General features: G+C 30.1%; 2 long non-coding RNA genes across 4 annotated transcripts; both read left to right on the top strand.

The window, feature by feature from the left end:
- Positions 1-333: 333 nt before the first annotated feature.
- LOC143051234 (uncharacterized) lies at positions 334-6,964 on the top strand. Of its 2 annotated transcripts, none has more exons than XR_012970665.1 (3): positions 334-379; positions 5,214-5,408; positions 6,688-6,964. It is a non-coding gene; the product is annotated as an uncharacterized LOC143051234 (long non-coding RNA). The 2 variants fall into 2 exon arrangements; XR_012970664.1 differs by lacking the exon at positions 334-379 and adding an exon at positions 2,549-3,276.
- Positions 6,965-8,354: 1,390 nt separating this feature from the next.
- Positions 8,355-18,220, top strand: LOC143052380 (uncharacterized). 2 transcript variants are annotated; one of them, XR_012971104.1, is made up of 3 exons: positions 8,355-8,426; positions 17,472-17,569; positions 18,122-18,220. It is a non-coding gene; the product is annotated as an uncharacterized LOC143052380 (long non-coding RNA). The 2 variants fall into 2 exon arrangements; XR_012971105.1 differs by lacking the exon at positions 8,355-8,426 and adding an exon at positions 16,677-16,786.
- Positions 18,221-20,111: the final 1,891 nt, after the last annotated feature.

Below are 20,111 nucleotides of genomic sequence, written 5' to 3'. Positions count from 1 at the left end.
ATGAAAATGGAAACCTATAGCGTTTAATGTTCAGAATTATAATGTTATTTCCCTCCTACATGAACTCCAGCAGTTTCAATTTTCCTACGATTGGGGGTAAAGGTTATGATGATTGATGCACAAAACAGAAACAAATGGCCTATTGTTAAATCAATACAAATAATGACTTTGTTTTAGAAATTAAGGTGCTCTCTTTGATATGCATATTTTTTTTTTTAATTTTTTTTTTTTTTTATGAAAAACGTATTTAAACATCTCCAAATTGAATGTGTGTACATCAAATTTGCATTATCCAATCAAAACGGTTGTTTCAATATCAATTATGACATAGATAAGAATTCAAATAATAATCGGTCATAGCTTGTAACGCACAAAAAAGGTAAGAATATATTTGATCAGCTTAAACTTATTACTGTTATGACAGTATATGTATCATTCAGGCAATTGTGAATATTTTTATCATTAGCATTCATAAAACATCTTTTTTTTTAAGACGAATGAATTAATTAATAAAAACATTACTCGTTAGTTCTTAATTTTTTGTTTAATTTTGTAATTTACTAAGTGGTTTTTTTTTAACCTTTATTATTGATTTTTGCAAATAAATGAGTTTTAGAAATTCAATTATTCTTTTTATACTTTTACGTTAGAAACTTGTACCTTTTGAAGAAGACAAATACAAAGAATAACTGATCTCAAAGGTACCTGACACAATTGGTTTAGAATAGTTATTTCAAATCCTTAAAATCTATATTCACTTATCCGACCAAAACTTCCTTTTCTTAAACAATTATTTCTCAAAAACATAGACAAAAGTTATTTTATTTGTAGCATTATAAATTTGAAAACATGATTAACATACGTGTATTTTATTTTATCCACACACTATAGGCGTATTTCCTGGATTAAAGTCAAGTTTTGTTGTAGTTCGAAGATTTGTGCTCTGGTCCAGTATAAACTACTTTAGATAAGTAACTGCAATGTCTTTGTTTTAACAATTATTCCTTGCTTAATTCAGTGGAGTCACAGCTGATATTTCATTACAAAAAGCTTTTAAATTTCTTTGTTTTAACAATTATTCCTTGCTTAATTCAGTGGAGTCACAGCTGATATTTCATTACACAAAGCTTTTAAATTTCTTTGTTTTAACAATTATTCCTTGCTTAATTCAGTGGCGTCACAGCTGATATTTCATTACACAAAGCTTTTAAATTTCTTTGTTTTAACAATTATTCCTTGCTTAATTCAGTGGAGTCACAGCTGATATTTCATTACACAAAGCTTTTAAATTTCTTTGTTTTAACAATTATTCCTTGCTTAATTCAGTGGAGTCACAGCTGATATTTCATTACACAAAGCTTTTAAATTTCTTTGTTTTAACAATTATTCCTTGCTTAATTCAGTGGAGTCACAGCTGATATTTCATTACACAAAGCTTTTAAATTGTTAGGACGTAGCTAGTTTCATTTGTTTTCCCAGAAGGAGAAATATCACTTTATGAAACAACTGAAAGAACTAGTTTTTTTCAGTTTCTTTGTTGAACTTTGTCCCAGTTGTGTTTTCCATTATTGTTGTTTCTAGAAGCAGTGTTGTAATTTGTAGGATGCGATTTGAATGTTTTCATATGTAATGATCAAAGAGAAATAACTCAATGAATAAACTGGGGAAATGTCAATAGTGTAACATTATTCTAATATTACTCTTAAAACTCTTAGTCTGTATGTAAAAGGTAGCAAAAACAAGACGTAAAAGACATAACATTTCAATGCTTTTATTTTATTTCACTAGACAATTTCTATATATATGTGTAAGAACTATGGAAATAAAAATTTGAAATAGAACAATCATTAAAATTGCAATTCACAACAACCATTATTTCAAGTTATAGAGTGAAATGAAAAGACATGAGTCTCGTGAAACACTGATTAGAACCAATATAACAGTGGAACTTTTTTTGTTACGGAAGTGTTATTTTTTCGAAGTCCGCATTCGGGGCCGAAATAAATATGGATATATGATTTGCTCAACGTAAAAGTGAAAAATGGAAGACATGCTTTAAGTTTAGTTAAACATGAAATAGTTATATTTTTCTCTTTCGTATGAAGTGAAATCATAATTGTTTCAATGTTTGCAAGAATAAATTATTTACAGACAGATTTGACACCTTTTAAATATATACATTTAGCCTTTGACCTTGTGTATTACATCATGTACACAAATATCTATGGTAATTTGTATTTCCGTCAGTTTGAATTTATGAAGTTAAAATTGTATCATTTTATTCTTGTTTTTTAATTTAGTTTTGTCATCCTAAATAGCATGTACATTTCGAATACAATGAGAGATTAGATTTCTGATACTAGCATGAAAAGGTTTATAGATACAACATACATTGAAAGGATAATTAGGGAGAACGCTTTTAAATTAAAGCAATTGATTCTGGATATTTGTTTTTCGAGAATTGAAACAATGTCCTGTCAGCATTTCTCCCTTAAAATGGTAATCATGGTTTTGTCATTAGGTGTCAACTTAATATGTGGTTCGAGTAATACACGTAATAATCTGTGTCTTGTTTTTCAATAATTTAAAGGTTTTAGTTCTGTTCCTGATTTCATTTGTTGGGTTTGGTGTCTGCTTTGTGTTGCCCATACCGTTCTTTCAAATATTTATTAAAAATTCTAAGATTATTAGGTCTTAAATTCAGTTCTTAATTCTATCAATTGAGCTGAGCTTGGATCAATGATTGGTGAGAAATAAACAAGTACCATGAAATGAGTAATTCATGGTGAATGCTAGTACCATCTTCATTGATTAGAAGCCTGATTCCATACCCCCTTTTGAATCCAATTTTGCCAAAACTCCAACATAAACCTTACATTTGCATTTTGATAAAAGCATTGAATGCTATAACAAATTATGGTTAAATGGTTCTTACTTACCAACTAAACAATTTGAAACTATGATGAAAATCCAATTTCTTCTTTCTTTTTTATGACAAAGTGTTTTCATGTCATCCACAGGAAGTATTCAATGCAAGTGGCGCCCTCTTTTTATTAGAATTTGCAAAATAGTAAACATGGTGAATATGACACATTTCTTTAATTGCATTTGATAAACTATTTGTTTTTTAAATATTCGTGAAAATATTTCATTTCACTTTTGTACTTATTTTGGTAAACCATCTACGTGTCATTTGTTGCAGAGTACACATTCAAAAGCGCGCGAATTTTGGGGAAAACCCTTACATCAGACATACATACACTGCCAGCGACAATGGTGAATATACATTTATTTCATAGACATTTACATATACTGTCTCGTTTATATAGCATCACAATTGAGTCTTCATATATTTTAACTGTTGTTACATGGAACACCAAGGATGACTGGGGTCGTCATATATTTCAACTGCTTTAAAAAGCACACCAATGGTGATTAGGGAATAGAAAAATTGTCACTTGTGGTCTTCTTCTCACCGGCTGTAAAACAAAGATGGGCGTCTGTTTAGTTGTGTGGAATGTATAAATACGAAGTCACAACAGATCGGAACTGGGACTCTAAATCCGATGCCTCGTTTAGAGGGAGTGGCAAACACACTGCACGTTAAGAATCGTTGCAGAAAATCTATGAGTGATCCGTTGGTAGTCTATCGCTGGGTTATATTGTTACAAGACCAACTTTTTGTGTATTTGTCATGTTTGTTTTCATCATGATAATGCATGAATAATTGTAATTCGACATAAAGCAAACATCAATTAATCAATCAATTATTGTAACATGTGGAATCCTTGTTTTTTCAAATTAGCACAAACTATAATACAGAGGATAAGACCGTACACTTTATTTGAACTTTAACAAGATGTAAATCTCTGATTTATGCTGGGTTGTTGTAAGTTATATTATATAGAAAGACACAAATTACAGTGTACAGTTTCAAGTTTGCATTTTTAGAAGACTTTTACTACAGATTCTGAGGAGTTCATCTTGTCTAATTTCAAAAATGTCAGGATCATTGGGTAGTGATTGGACCAAGTGTTCTGTACTGCTCTTATAACCCTAGATCACTCTAACTTCTACCCCTACCTTGCATTATTGGCCTTTTTCTAAAGAATATAACACGATGATGATCTGCCTGGAAATATTGAATGTTTAAAAACTCCTTGTATTAAAGCAACAGAAAGAATTAGTTCATGAAATGTAACATTTTCAAAATATTATCTTCTGGGTATAAAACTATCTTTATGTATGCAAAGCTCATTATTATAATCAAACCGAATAAAATTGAAAGCAGCAATGTTTAAAGTGTAAACAGACATAAATAGCACGTGTTGCTTAATCACTATTCCATATATATTAATTAGAGTTGTTTCTCTTTTGTCATGTGTGGCAACCATAAAAGAACAGTTCACAATAACATCACAAAAGAATACAGATAATATCTTGTAATTAGCGATCACACAGTAGTAGATTGGTAAATAAATTATACCTCACCCTTAAAAAGAGGCGAAAGGTACCATTAGGACATTCAAACTCAAAGTCGTAAATAAACTTACACTGCCATGGCAGAAGAAGGAAACAAAAATACAAAACGACAAACATTTTAAATCAATTGAAACATTTTTTTTTTACACTTCTACATGATCGAAGCAAAGGTAAGGCAATCAAGAACATTATCAATCTCAAGTTTATTAGCATAAATGATTGATCTGTTTTCAACGCAACTTTCATCACTATAATGCTATTTTGTTGCAATCAGGTTTTTTACTGGTGGGGGAAGACGGAGAAATATTAAGATGAAATACAACACAAAACATTAAGCCCATAGTATCATTACCACCATTATAGACTAGGTGTGTAATGATCAATTTTTTAATCTCATTTTATTTGATATTCTGTTACTAAAGTTAAGAAAAAAATTGTGAACTTTAGTAAATCTGCAAAACCAAGGGCTAAGTAATTACCATTATCCCTTCCCCTTTATATGTTATGCTCATATATGAAATAAAAAGTGGGATTCGAGATTATTTCTGCATGTAATATGTGTACAATCCCGAATTTTACGATAAGATGTATATGCTTTTTATTAGTTCAAATACAAATCACATTATTTGTTCAGAATATATTTGTGCTTTTTACTGCATATTTGGATAAGGAAAAGTTAAAGCACTATATTATATCATCATTCACAAAAAGATTCTTTACATTTTTTTCAGAATGGAAACTCTCTCAGTGAGACAAAATTTAAAGGATTGATCAACAGCATTTCTATTAGAATTGGTAGAACAATACCAATTATACCCAATGATGAGTTTTACTCTTTACACAAGAACCACATTAAAGGGACATATCCATGGATTACACCTAAAGAGATCCACATAAAACTTGGAAACACAACTCCAACACATAAGGTAAATATAAGATACATACAATCGTCTTTAAATTTTGTTTAACATTTAAAAAGAAATAAAAGATTGCTAAAATGTCTTAAGTGGGTGTTATAGTCAATTTTAGTCAGAAGTTATTTGATTAGAATATACCAGGAGATGTAGATCTTGTAAAACGTCTATGAGCCTTGAGCAAAATAGTTCACTACAAAAGATACATACTTTTGTGAACCTTCTTCACTACAAAACTTGCATCGCATATTTTGTGAAGTTTGAGCGTACAATTTTATTCAAGGTACCAAATTCATTTCACAAGAAGAACATTTTGACAGTTGATGTATCTTTAATAATGCTTTAGGACAAAACATTTAAATATCCAAAACCTAAAACAAACTTTGAAGTAATGTTTTATTAAGCATATACGTATGCCGACTGACAAATCCTAAAATAAATACAGAATATCCATTGTATATACCGGTAGAAAAGGTTAGTTAAATATAAAAAAGAAGATGTGGTATGATTACCAATGAAACAACTATCCACAAAAGACCAAAATGACACAGACATTAACAACTATAGGTCATCGTACGAAATACATGTTTCGCATTTATCTAAGGTCTACCGAAATGGAATGTTATTTCATTTTGATTATTTAATCTAGATTGTCTAATCTTTTTTTAAATCAGAATCGATATAAATATAGTCTTACTGTGACAAAATTACCAAACGAAAATCTTCTTCAAATCAAGTATGCAATCCAAAACTTTACAATTCGATTAATTTGTCCCCCATCCCAAACAAACAGTCTACTCAGCTTATTTTTTTTTCTTAAGCAAATGTTATATCCTGATATTACTTCCAAACTATATATGTTTGGTTCTTATGTGGTTCCTTGGGTAAATCTTATGACATTTGCTTGTTATCAGTATTCTCATGATCCGACATCACACGCAGTTAATAAATTAATAGCATGTACATATAAACAAGCCAAACACAGGACTGAAAACTGAAAAGGCACGTAGTATCGATTGAACAAACATCTACTGCTTTGCATACATCAGCTGTTATAAAATTTCCAAAGACTCTCATTTCCCGAATAATAAGTTTTAGTGAATACGTGTACAAGATATGAGAACAGTAGTGTACAGATGTTGAAAAAATAATTGAATAATTTTGGAGATAATCGTGTAAAAATGATAAAGATCTTGCCTTTGAGTTTGTTTTTGTTTTAAACTTATTGTTGTGGTGCTGTCGCATTGACAACTAAATTACAAAAAACAAAACTTTTTTCTTTTATTTGCAGAATTTAGACGAGGCTGGAAAAACAACACAGTTAAAATGTTAATGAAATCCTAAGATTCTTTTGTACTACATGAAACTTTTGGAAAAGAAAAGTAATATGCAAAATAGGACGAAAAAGAACTTCGGTACAATCTAACAAAAACCTGGGAACTATCTTTTAAATAAAAGCAGAATACAAAGAAATATGTTATTAGTGATATGCACATGATAATATTTAATAAGTAAGTTCGTTTATTGTTTTTTAATGGTTTAACTTTGAATAAAAACGTTACTATTATTATTATTATTATTATTATTATTATTATTATTATTATTATTATTATCAAGACATTAATACATTTGAACAACAAGAAAAAAAGTATCAATATCATATGTTAATGTGTTGATTTGCACAATTCCCATCGAAAGGGCAATTCAGAAACGCACAAATTGACACTATTTGTAAAATAAGGTCCTCAACAACAAAAAAGTCTACACACTATGTAAAATTGTTAATCAACCCTAGCATATAAATAACTTATAAAAATGAGAAAGGAAATGGGGAATGTGCCAAAGCGACAACAACCCGACCATAGAGCAGACAACAGCCTAAGGCCACCAATGGGTCTTCAATGTAGCGAGAATTCCCGCACCCGTAGGTGTCCTTTAGCTGGCCCCTAAAATATGTATACTATATATTGTTTGTTATAGTTTTTGTTAACCACAGGATTGCAGAAATGTGTAAACGTTCAATGATGGTTCAACTAGCTATTGATTAACACGTGACGACAAGGTGTAGCTGGGAGAATGCTACAAATAATATGTAACATGTGCTTCCTGTTTATTTCCTACATAAATTTCACTCTTTTAAATGTCCGATTATTTGGTTTTAACCTTTGTGCGTCAGGTTGATAGTTTTTTATAAGAAGGATACATTATTAGAACTAAATATATCACACATTTTCAATTAGTTTATCTGGAACACACATGTTTGTCGTAGAAACCGGAAAAAATGGCAATATTGACCTTCATACAATTTAAAAAATGTTTATTTTTATAAAAGTATAACATATTAGAATGTATATGCAATCATTTGGCTTGATTAGTCGGAATCTTTCCATGCAAATACTTTGAGATGCACTGTTTGTAAATACAATGTAAACCATACAAATCAAAACAAGTATAAAACCTGTTATAAAAATAAGGGTTATTAAAAAGTTCATACTAAATAGCTAAATAATAGAACATCACCAAGCAAAACCATCCACTATTCATTTACCATGTTTATGTCTGAATTATTCAATTATTAAAGATGAATTAACCACATACTAGTAGATGGTGTAACATCTATGATTTGTAATACGTCAAATGATATATTTCAAAATGGGTATATTATTAATTAGACTTTCGATTTTAATCAGATGCATAGGAATTAGAATTTGAAATATGTATTCTGAAATACTCTAATTGCTTCCTTTTTCTAAAAAAGTTGAATAGTAAATTGTGTAGAGAAGGTATCATGCTTCTGATTATCAATGTTTGATGTACAAAAACTTACAAAACTGGTAAACAAGATGTAAAAAAACACATTCATATTTCCGTTTTCTGTTATTTATACACCCGGAAATTAATCATCAAAATAATCTATATATAATGAGGTGATTGCAATTCGTCTTCATCACATAACATAACGGATATAACGTGTCACCATTCTATATAAAACTGAGAAGTATCTGCGATTGGAATTTATTCGTAAAAATGGTAAGCATGTCTTGTGTACTTTGAAACATCTAACACACATTGGCTTTACACAAACAGTGATAAATGTAATTAACATATTGAGAATTTAATAGCTTATTACTAGATAATATTGCAATTCATTTAACGGACATAATGTCAAAGCGTTTGATTTGATAACTGTTTATTATTAAATGTAAATCTTTAAAAAAAAAATCAATAACTTTAAAAGGTAAGACATATCATTAATGACGCTTTATTCTCTTCGAAAGAACATGTTTAAGTTAAATAGTAATACCAGTATGCTTTGAAAGAAAGAAAAAACTTTTACTAGATATATAGGTCTTTGAAAAATCAAACGCCTCCTGATATACTACGTTTAATTATGTCTAAGTTTAATAATGTCTAACAATGACATTTATAAATTCATTTTTGTGTGATGACATATCACCGGATATGTAAACAACAGATTTAAACCAACAGTAGCATAGGGGTGTCACTAATGGAGCAGGAACTGTTTTTTAACTTTAAACACCTGAGTTATTAGCTGGGTTTTTTTTTCTGTGAGTTGATTCTTTTATATAGTCATTTTTATTTACCAACGTAGCAGTTTGAAGAGTTATGGAGCGGATTGGTTTTATTTTTCATAATCAAAGATTTGCTTTTCAATATCCATTTGATATCTTTTGCCCGTTTTTGATAAATGAATTAATAAATCATTAATTCATTATACGACCTATATATGTATAATGTTCGCTAGTATGAATACTGATTATTTGTAATGAAAATGAAAATAAAAGGTGTGGTCTGATTGCCTATGAAGCATCTTTTCACCAGAGACCAAAAACCGTTCGCAACATAAGATTACTGTAAGACCTTCATATGCAAAACATCATAGCTTGTGAATTTTATTCAGCACTCTTGTATAGACAAATTTTTATTACTTAGTAAAGTGCACGTATGATACTCAACAGTCTTAAAAATAAATAGAGATACGGTGTGGTATAAGTGCAAATAAGACAACTCTCCATCTACTTCACAATGTGTAAAAAGTTAAACAATTATAGGTCAAAGTACGTTTATACTAAAACTACTTTCAAATAGTATCCTCGGAAATTTCTCTTACGAAGCAGTTTTATGTACAAATATAAAAAAAAATAGAGAACATCTATTAAAGAACAAAACCCATATGATTCACTTTTGTTAATCCTGATGATTGCGTGATCAAGATTTTATATCGTGTTTTTAAATTTGAAAAAAGAAATAAAATCTGTACACTACAATCAAGAAATTTTCAAATGATCTGCAAAAAGATGTGTTTCTTGTGACGTCATTTTTTTCGTGACGCCACCACAGGAAATTACTCGGAAAGCAAACAAAATAGACGTCATCATCGAATTTTGCTCAAAGAACAGCTGATATCAAACGAACCACATGTTGATTGAAAAAATAATCAGCAGGTCAGGAAAAGGATAAATCGGGAAGGAATTAAAGAAATTGTCATATCAATACATCAAACAACATATTGATTCTGCAAGCATACTTTTTTGAAGATTTATTAGATGCTTAGTGTAATATTTAAACGCCATTTTCATCACTAGTGGTTAGTTTATGGCGTCCATTTGATATTGGTGGACAGAACGGAATTGCCCGGTAAAATCTACCAAAATTTTCAAGAAAAATAATTCAATAATAAATAAAACCAAAAGCACATTCCACGTAGAACTGCTTAGACCAAACGGTCATCTCAAAAATAAGAATAAATAAAAAAGACTTCGGCATTTATAAAAGGAATTATAACGCACCAATAATAATAACTTATGATAGATAATTATAATTGATATACTTTATACCAAGAGTCTGACATTTATTTATTATAAATGTACCAGTTTGCAATTTATGATATGCATGTATTAAATAGCGTTTTAACGAAGAACAAGATGTGTACATGTGAAAAAGGAAACTATTCGTGTAATCAGTTTCCGTCATTCAATTTAGAAATATAATGCACGGAAGAACATTTTTAATTCACACGGAAAGAGATAATTAGTTTTGAAAAAAATAGACATAAACGTTGAAGTAGAAAATGGCTTTATATAATAAGCTTGTAAAAATATAAAATTTAACAGTAAATGTTTCAAAAACAATCTGGGGTGATAGTAGAAGGGTGATTTACAGGTCCTATTAGGTTAAAAGTAACAAAAAATTCAAAAAAGTTTTAGAATTAATTTACAACCTTATTTTTTATCAGCTGAAAATATACTATTCACGTGCATGTTAATGATCGTAGTATTTAAAAGTTAAAAAGAAAATACATGCATAGAATAAAATGCAAGGTTTGAATATTTGGTAATTTTGTGTTAACGTCATCATCGTCATAATCATCGGATCATGATATCCGCCATTTGCAAAAAGATATACAAATTACATCTTAAAATTAAACACTTAGTCGTCCTCAGTTATATACAGCAATGACCAAACTTATACCGGCCTCACACAAGAGTGTATAGCTCCGATGTACACCGGGCGTGGTAAAAACTCATGTACGCTGCCAATACGATAGTAATATTGGATGCATTCAACCTGTCAATTATATCTGTATCGAGTGCAAAACGAGCTTTAAGTGTGTATTAGGCGTACGAGAAGCGTGTACCTAAGCGTTTATCGGGCGTTCAAGTAATGTATGGTGGCATTGCGTTTGTCTAACGTAGATGGAATGCACGCTACGAGGGAATAAAGACTCTAGAACGTATTTGAAACGCGTCCCGGTCGTATCTAGGACGATAATCTATGCTTTCGGCGTATCTGGGACGTTTTATTATGAAGTGTTTGATACAAACACACCCGCATACATTTCAGTAAAAGTCGAACGATCTTGAAGCGTATACAACGTGCCTTAAACGGTTCTCAAACTTATCTGTAACGTTTTTAAACGCGCTTGTAGCATATGTATTACGTGCGTGTAGCGTACAGGTACACGCTAGACAAACGCTTGAGCTAATTGAAAATTTGTGTGCCGCATAAACATTTCCTGGAGTTATAGCGTTCACCAAGCGTATACCTTTGCATGTCGACGTACTTCAAACTTATGCAACGCACGTTTAACGATTGATTTGCGTTCACCTGGCGTACAACTAACGTATACGGTCAATTGTCTCTGTACATCTGGGGCACAACGGTCTATACGCCAATTTGTGACACCGGCATTTACAAATGATATAGTTAAAAGATAAAAATAAAGTACGCTCCGATAGGTTAGTGGAAATTCAGTTTAGGTCATTATTCCAAAGGAAGAAAATTATTACTATTTTGAAAAAGTCAAAATTTAGTAAACAGTTAATTTATAACTATAGCATATTAGTTCTTACTGATGTCAACACAGAAGAGATGACATCTTGGCTGGTAATACCCTCGGGGTGGAAACCTTCACCAAAATACATCTTTTGATTTAAAATGGTGACTGTGTTTTTTTCTATCTAATTCAATTATTCATTTGTTAATACGATATGTTTTCATGATGCCACGAACACATCTGGAAAGAAAAGCTATATTGTAGTTGACGAGAAACACACAAATGTACAGTTCATATAGATTACGGATATATGAACCTAAACATTTAAATCATGCAAACTATCCTCATACAGGTATGTATATATCAAAATGCGGGCTTGACATTTAGGAAAACACCTAAATTGATTGCTATTTCGAATGAATTGTAAAGTTTACTACGATTACTAATTAATTTTTGTTTTGGCTAATAACAAATCCGAAATAACACCTTATGACAAGAGTGTATTTGACTGGTCACTCGATTTTTGTTTTATCATCGGCAACATAGCGAGTGTTTCTGATGTTGGAACCTTTTCGGAGCATCTGAGGTTCCTACCGCCTTTTTAGCTCACCTGGCCCAAAGGGCCAAGTGAGCTTTTCTCATCACTTGGCGTCCGTCGTCGTCCGTCGTCCGTCGTCGTTAACTTTTACAAAAATCTTCTCCTCTGAAACTACTTGGCCAAAATCATCATTGGGGTATCTTGTTTAAAAAATGTGTGGCGTGACCCGGTCAACCAACCAAGATGGCCGCCACGGCTAAAAATAGAACATAGGGGTAACTCAAAAAACCAAAGCATTAAGAGCAAATCTGACGGGGTAAAAATGTTTATCAGGTCAAGATCTATCTGCCCTGAAATTTTCAGATGAATCGGTCAATCGGTTGTTGGGTTGCTGCCCCTGAATTGGTAATTTTGAGGAAATTTTGCTGTTTTTGGTTATTATCTTGAATATTATTATAGATAGAGATAAACTGTAAATAGCAATAATGTTCGGCAAAGTAAGATCAACAAATAAGTCAACATGACCAAAATGGTCAGTTGACCCGTTTAAGAGTTATTGCCCTTTATAGTCAATTTTTAACCATTTTTCGTAAATTAAAGTAATCTTTTACAAAAATCTTCTCCTCTGAAACTACTGGGCCAAATTAATCCAAACTTGGCCACAATCATCTTTGGGGTACCTAGTTTAAAAAATGTGTGGCGTGACCTGGTCAACCAACCAAGATGGCCGCCATGGCTAAAAATAGAACATAGGGGTAAAATGCAGTTTTTGGCTTATAACTCAAAAACCAAATGATTTTCGGGAATTTGACATGGGATAAAAATGTTTATCAGGTCAAGATCTATCTGCCCTGAAATTTTCAGTTGAATCGGTCAACCCGTTGTTGAGTTGCTGCCCCTGAATTGGTAATTTTGAGGAAATTTATTATCTTGAATATTATTATAAATAAAGATAAACTGTAAAAATCAATAATGTTCAGCAAAATTAGATTTACAAATAAGTCAACATGACCGAAATTGCCCTTTATAGTCAATTTTTAACAATTTTTGATAAATCTAAGTAATCTTTTACAAAAATCTCCACTGAAACTACTAGGCCACAATCATCTTTGGGGTATCTAGTTTGAAAAATGTGTCCGATGACCTGGCCATTCATCCAAGATGGCCGCCACGGCTAAAAATAGAACATAGGGGTAAAATGCAGTTTTTGGCTTCTAACTATGAAACCAAAGCATTTAAAGCAAATCTGACAAGGAGTTAAATTGTTAATCAAGTCAATATCTATCTGCCCTGAATTTTTCAGATGAATTGGACAACTGGTTGTTGGGTTGCTGCCCTCCAATTGGTAATTTTTAAAGAAATTTTGCCGTTTTTGGTTATCTTGAATACTATTATAGATAGCGATAAACTGTAAACAGCAATAATGTTCAGCAAAGTAAGATCTACAAATAAGTCAACATGACCTAAATGGTCAATTGACCCCTTAAGGAGTTATTGCCCTTTATAGTCAATTTTTAACAATTTTCATTAATTTGGTAAATTTATGTAAATTTTTACCAAATATAGTTCTCTGTTACTAATGGGCAAAGTTCATTATAGATATAATTGTAAGAAGCAAAATCGTTCAATAAAGTAAGAACTTCAAACACATCACCATCACCAAAATACAATTTTGTCATGAATCCATTTGCGTCCTTTGTTTAATATGCACATAGACCAAGGTGAGCGACACAGGCTCTTTAGAGCCTCTAGTTGATAGATTCATTTGTTTCTTTTATCTGTATAGTGTATTCTTGATTTGTTTGTTTTGCTATGTATTGAAAATTTCGTCAATTTATTAATGCTTCTTTTGAATCATTCCCTTTAAATACAGAATAAGGCTTACAACAATTATCATGAATAAAAACTGCACACGCACCCCTATACGCAGATTTTTATTATGAAAACTTCCTTGCAAAAATCAAATGATAGAATTTACGTGCTTACAACACGTGTTTCTGGTATAACCTTGATCAGTGTATACTGTAAAACAACATTATTTTCGCGGATACTATATTTCGCATTTTACCCAGTTCAATCCACTTCGCGGCTGTTTAATTTCACGACTTTCTAAAATATTTGATGTACATGTAATCTATTAAGGAAAGATCCAAGTTTTATATATTCGCGACATTTTAATTTCGCGTTATTTTTTTACTCGCGGAAGTCGCGATAATAAATCGCTCGCAAAAATAAGTTGGTTAACAGTTTAATGATTGATCAGCAATGAAACATATATCGCTAAAGACAAAATGAAGCAGGGGAGAAAAACTATAGGGTATCATATGACCCCAACATGGTAAACTTCTCATACCAAAAATTGCAACGATTATAAAGAAAACAACTGACATGGCAAAATGTCTAACAATTCAAAAGTGAAAACCTAGGTAAAACGAAAAAGAAAAAAAAAACAACCATTACATACAAGAAAACCGATACCGAAACTCATAACACTTATCAGCAAACAAGTTTCTTGAAATCTTTTTTTCCAAATCAATTCATAACGTTTTTTTGAGAGCATCACATCAAGATAAGCATTTAGTTGATAAATGAAAATACCGTCAAATGTCAAACAAGACCTAGACAGACATGATAAACATATCATTTGATTCACACAAATCCCGAAGAACTGGTAACTAGATGGATAGAAAACCTATTTAACTGATGGTCTGTCAGTAGTAATATCAATACAGTTTTTATAACAAAAACTGACTGACTGTTTTTTGTGCGCATAACATTTTTTTTTATAAATATTCATCCTGTGTGCACGTGATAAACACGTGAAAGTCGCACATATAGAACACCACACAATATCGCTGATCCCAACTACCATTCATATGGCACCCATTCCTCTTTAAGCAACGAGGAATGAAAATTGATACACAACATTGAAGTAGCTACAAAAGGATAAAACAATGTGTTGCAAATGATATAGTTGTGATAGACAAACTATAAAAATATGGAAGCGACATGCAAATACAGACGTCAATCAAGGAGATGAAAGTATAAATCCGATAGGCACGTGTTGTTGACATCAAATTCAATAGAAGCATTGATAAGTATACATATTTAAGATTTTAAAAAAGAATAAAAGAATATAAATCAAACATGTTCTATTTTTTTCTAATTTCATAGGATTAACAAAACTTGGTCCATCAGAACGAAATTACTGCTCATCTATTGAAACTTGCATTACTTGAAGCATTTTAAAACAAGTATTTCATTTTTCTTAACTGAGCAGTAAAAATGACGTCTATGAAAGGACCGACACAAAGACAAGACGATTATTACTGAATCAGATGCATTATTTTGTTTTCTAATATATTATTGAGTATATGTTTAAGGTAAGTATAAAGGAATGTTATATTGTTGCTAAGGAATATACCAAATATATTAGCTTGTGACATACATTTAAAAACATATATGTACGAGGCTGTATCTTCCGATTGTTAAACATGAAGCAAACACAATTCATCAAAAAGTTTAAAAACAAAATACTCGAAAGGCATGTCGAAATATATAATGGCCGTGTGTTACCATTTACAAAAGTCATTAATTATTCCAGGGTATTTCTGTACATTTTTGTAAATACATGTATGCGTTTTATGGTTTTCACCAGTCAGTCATGCTTTGCATCATGCAAAGATATTAGTATAAATCTATTGATAAAGGCTTCCAATAATGACAGTTGTGCTTACCGTATTTATAGATAAAAAAGAGAGCAAGCATCTAATAGTTGAAAGTTTAGTCATAAATAGCAAGACAATTTCACAATTTCGTTAATGTTCAAATTTTATTGTAGTACCCTTACAAAAGTACCCAAACTAAGTTTGTGCACAAGTTAAAAACATTTTGAACACGTGTTGGAGGTGAAGACTCTCGGTTGTATGTATTACAAAAACAGTATATGAAAATCGGTTTATATGTACGGTTCATTTCCTCTAATAATTTATACGAGGAAATTATTGAACTTAAGATGTATCTGTAAATGCAGTAGTAAAAAACAGATTTAGAGAAGTAAATTTACAATTATAACATTCATGCAAAATTTCAACAGAAGGTTATGAAATTTTATTTTATAAGAAAATGTATCCGATTTTTTTTAATTTTTTTTTTAATATTTCCTATAAGTTATTGTATCGGTTTCCGTCATTTGTCGTTGACTATAAAACAAAAGAATAGAGCTCATGTAATTATGTTTGTCAAATTTCTTTGTATATAAAGCCTTTTATTTTTGTCGAGAGAAAATAACACGTTTTAATTACATGTGATAAAAAGAAACAAACACTTTTGAATGTATTCATTGATAAGGAATATCTGTGATGAAATACATTAAATAATTAAAATATTAAATAGTTTAGTGATCTTTATAAGTGATGTAATGGAGATAATATTGAATTGTAATTTTTTTCAGTACATTTAATGGAACTACCATGCATACCTATTAAGTAAAAGTAAAATGTATTAAACTGAAAATTGGTGTGAATAAAACAAGAGTACAGACAGAAAAATAAGGTATGTTGATTTTGATTTTGAAATAGTTTTGTGCATTGTGATAAATAACATGTCATTGCCAATGTATACTGTATATACTTCAAAATATCTATGCGAAAACTTGAAAAAAAACAATGTTTTTTTCTTTATACAACACACACGACTTAATAAAATTTATAGGTGAAGCACTTCCTATATTTGATGGCAAAATTTTCACAATTTCCACATGAACAAAGGATTATTTCAATTATAAACTGTAAGAATTATTCTTTTTTTAAATAATTTTTCTAAGGGAGTTTTTCAAAGGTTCTTCCAATACAACAAAAACTCGAATTGATATAATATTATTGTTTTTTGCACTGTGTTGAGGATTAATTTGTGGCCTTCGGCCGTTTTCGTCTCTTTCATCAGGTTGGCGTCTCTTTGACACATTCTTAATTTCCATTCTCAATTTTTTTTTTTTAATATCACTTAGTTGATTCAGCAAATTAAATCCTTGATGTACTATTTAAACAAAATCAAAACAAAACAAAACAAAAATTAAAACAAACATACATGTACTTTGAAAGACTGTTCCAGTTTTTACTTAATTTCTACTTGTGGAATATTTGTGATGAAATACATTAAAAATTAAAATGTCAAATAATTATGTGACCTATATCAGAGATGTAATGAGATAATATTGCATTATATTTTTTTTTCTCAGTATATTTAATGGATCCATAATGTACACCTGTTAAGCAAAAGTAAAAGGTATTAAACTGAAATGTGGTGTGAATAAAACAAGAATACAGAGATAAAAAGGTATGTTGAATTGGATTTCAAATTTGAATTAGTTTTTGATCATTGTGTTGAAAACATAGCATTCCCCTTGTGTACCGTCTATACTTCAAAATAACTATACAAGTACTTGAAGAGAACTTTTTTCTTCTTTATTCAACACATACGACTATAGACATGTATAGGTGAATTGATATAATAATTTTGTTTTTCTCACTGTGTTGAAGACCCATTAGTGACCTTCGGCTTCTTTCTTCTCTTTAGTCAGGTTCGTCTCTTTGACACATTCTTAATTTCCATTCACAATTTTATTATATCACTTTTTGAATAAGAAAAAAATCATTGATGTAGTATTTAAACAATAAAACAAAAGACAAACAAAAATAAAAGACTAACAAAAATAAAAGCAAAAATACAGGTACTGTGAAAGGGTGTTCCAGTTTTTAGTTAATTTCTACTTAAGGAATATTTGTGATGAAACACATTAAATAATTAGAATATAAAATAGTTAAGTGATCTCTATAAGAGATGTTATGGAGATAATATTGTATTGTTATTTTGTTCATTGCATTTAAGGGATCTATCATGTACATGATGTATACCTGTTAAACAAAAGTGATATTTTTAAACTGAAAAATGGCGTGTGTAAGACAAAAGTACAGACAGAAAATTAAGGTATGTTGAATTTGATTTTAAATTTAAATTTATTTTTGTCAATTATGATAAATAACTTTTCATTGCCAATGTACACTGTCTATACTTAAAAATTAATATACAAATACTTGAAAAGAACAATGTATTTCTTTACACAACATACACACGACTATAGACATGTATAGGTGAAGCATTTTCTATATCAAATGGCATAAATTACACAGTTTCCACATGAACAAAGGGTTATTTCAACAATACACTAGTATATCTTTTTTTATAAATAATAATGATCTACGAGCGGCAATCAGTAAATTAAATTGGTCAGACCTCTAGTATGTTTTTTGATCAAAGGTTCTTACAATACAACAAAAACTCGAATTGATATAATGATATTATTATACTCACTGTGTTGAAGACCCATTTGTGGCCTTCGGCTGTTTTCTTCTCGTTGGTCAGGTTATTGTCTCTTTGACACATTCCAAATGTCCATGCTCAATTTTATTATATCACTTTGTTGATTAAGAAAAAAAATAACTGATGCAATATTTAAATAATAAGAAAAAATCAAAAAACAAATCAAAACCAAACATACAGGTTCTGTGAAATAGTGTTCAAGTTTTAAATTTATAAGAAAAAAATCAAAAACAAATCAAAAACAAACATACAGGTTCTGTGAAATAGTGTTCAAGTTTTTACTTATTAAAACATCTCTGTTTATACAATTTTGAAAATGGTTGAGCATAATCAGGCGCTTTCGCAGTTTTTTCGCAAGGTGAATCTACATTCTCAGGATCAAACATGGCAAATTGTGCCACCTTGATATTTATCAAAGATGAATTGCTCAAATACGCCATTGTAACTAAGTTTTATAAAACAAAATATATTATATACTTAATAGAAATAAATGTTAAAATAGTGATGATATAAGGGAGATAATCATTAATAAAATTGATGAGAAAAAGTCTGGACTCTCTCAAATGTTATTTTGTTTGTCCAATTTCTTTGTATAAAAAGTCTTATATGTTTGTATGAGGAAATCTGAATAATCATATTCTTTTGGTTCAAATAACACATTTTTAGTAAATGTTATAAAAATAAACAAACACTTTTGAATTTTTTCAAAGAAAATCAATATAGTCATTGAGAAATTCCTACTTTAAGAATATTTGTGATGAAATACATTAGATAATAAGAATATAAAATAATTAAGTGATCTCTATAAGAGATGTAATGGAGATAATATTGTATTGTATTTTTTTTCAGTACATTTTATGAATTATCATTTATACCTGTTAAGCAAAAGTAATATGTATTAAACTGAAAATCGGTGTGAATAAAACAAGAGTACAGAGAGAAAAAAGAGGTATGTTGAATTTGATTTTAAATTTAAATTAATGTTTGTGCATTGTGTTGAAAACATGACATTTCCATTGTGTACCGTCTCTACTTCAAAATAACTATACAAGAACTTGAAAAGAACAATGTTTTTTTCTTTATACAACACACAGTGAAGAACTTTCGAAATTTAATGACATAAGTTAAACAATTTTCACATGAACAGAGGGTTATTCCAATAACACGAATAATACATTATTAGAATTATCTTTTTTTGTTAAGAAAAAGTAATGATCTAAGGGAGGTAATCAGTAAATAAAATTGATCAGACCTCTAGTGTGTGTTTTTATTCAAAGGTTCTTACAATACAACAAAAACTCGAATTGATATAATAATATTGTTTTTCTCACTGTGTTGAAGACCCATTAGTGACCTTCGGCTTCTTTCTTCTCTAAAGTCAGGTTCGTCTCTTTGACACATTCTTAATTTCCATTCACAATTTTATTATATCACTTTTTGAATAAGAAAAAAATCATTGATGTAGTATTTAAACAATAAAACAAACAAACAAACAAAA

This window comes from Mytilus galloprovincialis, chromosome 11 (assembly GCF_965363235.1).
Source record: "Mytilus galloprovincialis chromosome 11, xbMytGall1.hap1.1, whole genome shotgun sequence".
In the NCBI taxonomy this organism is placed as follows: domain Eukaryota; kingdom Metazoa; phylum Mollusca; class Bivalvia; order Mytilida; family Mytilidae; genus Mytilus; species Mytilus galloprovincialis.
Note: the sequence above shows the minus strand (reverse complement) of the source record. Positions and strands in the feature narration are given on the sequence as shown.